Below are 6,573 nucleotides of genomic sequence, written 5' to 3'. Positions count from 1 at the left end.
TAAAGAATAAGCCCCGTTGGCTTTAATTTTTATTGATGTTCATATTAAGTTACTCTTATATAGTTGTTATAGCATTAAAATAATAATTAGACAAATAATATCGTTATTTAAAAAATTAATTGTAAAATACTATGAATTTCATAAATTCAAAAGTATAATAAATTTAATGATAAAACTTAAAAGATTATTTCTAATATATCATTCATGTATAGTTTATATTATATAAGGAGTATTTTTCTTATAATTATCTTTGTAACGCTTCCCCACCCCACCCTCCAACACAATAGAGAAAAAGCCATCAAATATTCGAGTTACAATGATTATTACCTGTGTTATATTGTGTTAGTTTAAATATAATATTTGCTTTGATTGATATTAAATTAATTGTTACAACGTAACGATGAAAAATCTAACGATCAATTTTGGTCTGATTGCACATTACTTTATTTTTTATTTGCTTATTATCTACTTTTACTATATATATCATCTTTAATCCTATCTTTTTATAGTAGTTCAACCTAATACTTTACTATTGTTGGTGTATGCCATTATGTAATGACTAATGACATAAAACAATACAATCAATCCAAAACGTTATGTATATCAATCAACGTAACACAATATAATATATTAATACATTATGAAAAGACACGTAACAAACATCGAAATCAAGTGTTTGGTGTAAATATGAAGTTGGGGTAAATTATATATAATGTAGATAAATCGAGGAGGATGAGGGGACAGTTGGGTATGCGTAAATGTAGCATAGTGAGTGGGTAAGCAGAAGGCCAAAGACAGCAAAGCAAAGACATAAAGCAAAGTATACAACATAAGATAATGTTCTTTTCCTGTAACAAAGTAAACTCACCTAAGCAATCAATTACATTATTATATAAAATATTATACATTACATATTCTTTATGTTTACATTTATAACGTACAAACGTATAGTTAAAGAGAGGAGAAAAAAGTCACTGTCAATTCCTCTTTTAATTATTTACGTACCATATTCCTATTTCTCTTTATCTAAAATTAAATATCGGGTTTTAATATATTTGGTTGCTCAATTAAAAGAAATGTTGTATATTGTTATTAATATTTAATATACAAAAATACACATTTTGGTGGACAGCTATCTAGGGTAAAGATTTCCTAAGATATACATACTTTCTTCGGTTTTTTTTTATTTGATCCATAATAAAGGTGGTAAATGGTAATACTAATCTATGAAAATATAACTCATTTACTCCGTTTAAATTAGGACGAATTATTGATTCACTCATTTATTAGTTCAATTCATTAAAAAAATCAGTTGATATCAAATTTAAATTTTTGTGAGTAATTTGAACTGAATAATTTTTTTGGTGTTTAGAAATTCACTTGAAAACAAGTTTTTTTTTTAAAAAAATCACGGCTAGAAAATCTATAATAACTCAGTTAATTAATCATCTGAACTTTCACTTTGTTGATAATGGTTCGATTTGACACCTTGAATCTCTTTCCCATTTCCGTTCCCTACCCACCCCCCACCCAATTTTTTTTTATTTTTAGAAAAAGACACCAAAAGAGAAAAGGAACGGTGCTAATTTAGCTGCTGAAGTTTTCGTACCTTAATTAGTATGTTTCAGTTTTATAATTTATACACTTTAAATTTTAATATTACACTTGTATAATTCACCTTCTTTACTTGGAAAATGACAATAATTTTATTAATTAATAATACACCTCATACATGACCACCACCCCAAGTTTAATTCTTTCTTATCTCCTTTGTTCAGGCAATATAATATGATAATTTTATATCAAATACTTATATATATATATATATATATATATATATGATAAATAAAAGTGTATAATTAAGTGGATAAAAGTATTGATTCATAAGTGTGTAATTATTGTTGATTTGCATTTAATTGGGGGGTCCACAGTTGTGACATTATTTATTGGTTGGTCCATTCCCTTTGGTATATTTTTGACTCTATAATTCACTTGTTTTTGAGTTATTTGCAATCATACGCTAACTCCGATTTTTTATTTATTCATTTATTTAGGCGCTGTCATTAAATATATTATATTGGTGATTTTGTGTAATTTTTTAAAAATATCAATTAAAGGTAATTCTATTAAAAAAATATAAGTATATAATAAATGAAATAAGTAACTTGAAAATAAGATAATATTTTTTAGAAGATTAAAATGCACGGATGTCTTGTACGTATTATTCTTGTTTTCTTTCTCTAGAAATTTTTCTAGATATATATTATACAGGCAAACGGTGCTAAAAAATTTCAATTATTATTATTATTATTATTATTATTATTATTATTATTATTATTATTATTGAGTTTTTAAAAAATACTGCCTTAATTTAAGTAGATAATCGGATAAAATAGTTGGACACCTATGTACAAACTTAAGAAATATGGAATTTCATTCATATTGTGATATTTTCTAATGGGTAAATTCGTGAGGCTCATGAGGTCTAAAAATATTAAACCATTATGAGGTTTTGAACTACTAAAAAAGAACCACAAAATGATAGTCAAAACAAAAATGGTAAAATAATTTTGTTAAAGGGAATTGGGGTAAAAGGAAGATTGTGAAACGAATTAATTAAGAGAACAACATTTTCATGGAATAATCAAAACAAACAATTGTGAGTTAGGTATGAGACAAAAATATTTTCCACAAAATTAGTGGATTTCTTTCGTATTTTCTGATGTTTGGTTAGAAAGAGCAATATCTAATCCCAATAGCATTTCGGTATAATCTAAGCAGATATTATGACAGCAAAATAAAATCCTCCATTCTTTAACATGGACTAAGACCCGGCCCCTATCCCAACTCGAGACCCCACCTAACCCCAAATTCATTAATCTAAGATACACCCCTGACTCTGATCCTAGCCAAACCCTAAACCAAGGACCCGGCAACAGACCCCATCCACCATGCAAGTCCCAACACCAAGTTGCATTGGGACCTGACCCCAACCCTAATCCTAAATCGAGATCAGAGACTCGATCTCAAGTTAGGACCCGAGTCTCGAGTTGGGGGAGGGAGTCAGGGATTCGGGGTCTCGAGTTCGGGTTCAAGATCGAGGGTCGAGAGTCAAGTATTGAGTTTGGGTCGGGAGTTGGGTCATGACTTAGGATTCAGGTGTTGGGTCAAGGTTGGGGTTTAGGTCGAGTCCAGCGTTACGATCAGAAGTCTCGTGATTGAGAGTTGGATCACAATTTATGGGTCAGAAGTTGGGTTCAATTCCCGATTTGGTTGCATGGTCAAGAGTCAGTTCTTGGATCAGGATTGAGAGTCGAGTCGAGGTTGTATATCTAAACAAAATATCAACTTCAAATCAATCTGATTTTAAAATCTTATCTAAACGGTCTCTAAATATATGTTTCAGCCTCCTCTAAGAAATTTTGGATTGGAAATATTAATTAAACAATAAAGAAATAGAATTTATAAGATTAAAAAAAAAAACAGTATCAACAACTAGTTAAATCGAGCAAAAATTATAAAACAGTTTAAAAGGATAAAATAAAAAAATAAAAAGAAAGAGACAAAGAATAATCAAATATATAATGTTTTGCCATCCGAAAAAAAAATTGGACAACAATATCTTTAGCTAAAAATAAAAATAAAAAAATGCCAGCACAATTTCACGTGTTATGTTGCATTTCAAGAAATTCCAAAAGTTTTATCTTAAAAATAAAATTCATTTAATCAAGTATTAACAAGCTATTTAAAAATTGATCATTCGAACTAATTGTTTTTCATAATAAGATATCAAGACAGAGAGTCTATACGTGACAAGCACTTATAGAAATTATATATTGGAATAATTATTTTTCAATCATAAATTAGTTCTTTTTTTTTTTCATAAACTTTTAAATACTTGAAAATGGAAAAGAAATTTATATTACGACAAGTTTCAAACAATCTACAATTAACATTTATCTGGAATAATTATGTCAAATAACTTAGGTCCGTTTGACCATAAATATATTTGAATTTTTTTTTGGAAACTAGTGTTAGCCATATGATTTGTCATTACTTGACAAATATATTTGGCAAATGCCCAAGTTCCCAAGTTTTGGGCAAAAAAATCTAGAATTTGGGCCAAATTGTAGTATTTGAAATATTTTTAAAATTTAAAAATTATCTCAAATTTTTATATTTTATAAAAATATTCATCATTTATATTTTTGGACTAAATGTCATTATGTATATACATATATCTGAGCTTGCTCTTCGAAGTGACTTCCAATTACAATTAGTAATAGTAGTTTCCCGTATACAAATCAATGGTATTTTCCTTTCGTTTTCTTCCTCTTTTTTCAAATTTATATTAATTATGTTCGTTGTAATAGCTTTACACGAAACATTTTCATTATATAATGATAATACAAACTTATGGGTACTTTTAATAATTTTTAGAAGTTATGGATATAAATAAAAAAAATTTAATAAAAAAAGTCAAATATTTCTCATAAAATCTTTAGTCAAATATATAATAAAACTTAACCCAAGAATAACTTGTCAAAAATATTTGAAATTTTTTGGTCAAAGTCTAGCTTTTAACTGCAATTCACATAATAAGATTGTCATGACTTTTGCTTAATAGAATGATAGTAAGTAATTAAAATGTTTATTTTAGTAAATATAAAATAAAGAGAACCAGCCAAAAAAAAAAATGTGGAAACTACTTTTCATCTTTGGCTTAAATATGGTCAGTTGCTTAAATGACACACCAAATACTTGAATTAAGATAGTAAATCATTAAAATGTTTATTTTTTTAGTAAACAAAATAAAGATTACAAGCAAAAAAATAAATCAAAGATGGAAACTAATTTTCATCTTTGGCTTAAATATGGTCAGTTACTTAATGACATACAAAATACTTTAATTATTGACTAACCATTTTATTAATCCTTATATTCTTTTACTTGAATTTACAAAATCTTTTAACTTATATATGTGTGTGTGTTAGAGTCAGTTTACAGACATCAACAAATATTTTTTTTAATATAATATTGCTTCTATAATTATTTTTCTTTCAAACAACGTAGCTACTTCACTTCAACCTCCAAGTAAGATCTTTGCTTCTTCCCTCTTTTTATTAATTTCATACATTTAATTTCTTTGTAGTTGATTTATCTATATGATCTTTGTATTTTCTTATCTCATCTAACTTTATTATATTCAAGTAAAAGGTAGTTTTTTTTTTTTATTAAAGTCATTATTGAAATTTTTATAATTAAGTTTGTAAAAATATTATTTATTTGAAAGATACATATTATTTTTTAATACTAATTTATAATCATTCAATATATTTTTGTAGAAAAATATATTTTCTAAATACCTTATAGTAAATTGATATTTGATATTTTTAATTTTATAGCAAAAACTTATTTATAGGGGAAATGGTAAGAACTTGGTCGTTGAAATTTTAGACCATTTATTACGGTAGGTTGCGACCTAACGGAATTGGACACTATTTACTACAATTCAATAAATGGGCTTGCATAATAATATGACCTACATCTAACTTTTTTTAATTCAACAAAATGGATCCCACATTTTAAAAAATATATAAAAATAAAAACTCCATTGTTCCGTGGCAATTTTTTTGAACATTACATTTAACCAATTTTGTCAAACTTCAAAACCAAAAAAAATAATAATCTAGCTAGGGTCCCCTTAAACCAACGTGTCTACACTAGCACCATAGTCTCACCCAATTAATTTAATTAAAAGGTCGAAAATTTAATTAAAATATTTGTAGTAAGAAAAAGTGAACTAAACCAAGCACACATTAACTTACAATTGACGATAACTTTTACGCTCACTCCGTTTTAATTTATTCGTCTTATTTTTACTCACTTTTCGTATCTTAATTAATTGGATTGTTTCTGTATGGGTTGTAATCTCAAAACTTTTTTTTTTTCATTTTAGTCTGTTTTAAGAAAATGCAGTTTTTTTATTTATTTTATAATTCTTTAATTTTAACTTTTTCCACATGACATATTTAAGATAATAAAATTAAAAGATATTTTAGCACATTCTACATATCTTTAGTTTAAGATTATTAAATTCATTTTTTCTTTATTTTCTTAAACATTATATCAAGTCAAAATCAGATAAATAAATTAAAACGGGGAGAGTAACAATCTAGGAGGGTATTTTGGGAAAATGAAGAGTACCCGGATTGAATAATCCCGGGATTACATCAGACTAATCCCAGATCAATCATCAGGTGGAAGCTAATATAAAATTATAGTCCAGATTAGCATCAATTATTTAAAAAGGTTCATGAAATTCGAGTTAGGGGTACTTTAGTCATTTCAGTCGTAACGCTCTCCAAAACCCCACCACACTCAACGTATTTAAGTTATTATTTTTTAACTTTCACCCCTCCACGTTTCACAGAAATTATTTTGGTAGGAGTAATTTTTTTATTCTTTTACTTTCAATTCAAACATTAATAATTTTTTTAAAGAAAAAGTCAAAAAAAAATAAAAAATTAACTCAATAACTCGTAATAGTATTATACTTGTAGAACAAAGGTT

The sequence above is a fragment of the Solanum stenotomum genome, unplaced genomic scaffold (assembly GCF_019186545.1).
Source record: "Solanum stenotomum isolate F172 unplaced genomic scaffold, ASM1918654v1 scaffold9649, whole genome shotgun sequence".
Taxonomy (NCBI): Eukaryota; Viridiplantae; Streptophyta; class Magnoliopsida; order Solanales; family Solanaceae; genus Solanum; species Solanum stenotomum.
This window is presented reverse-complemented; position numbering follows the sequence as displayed.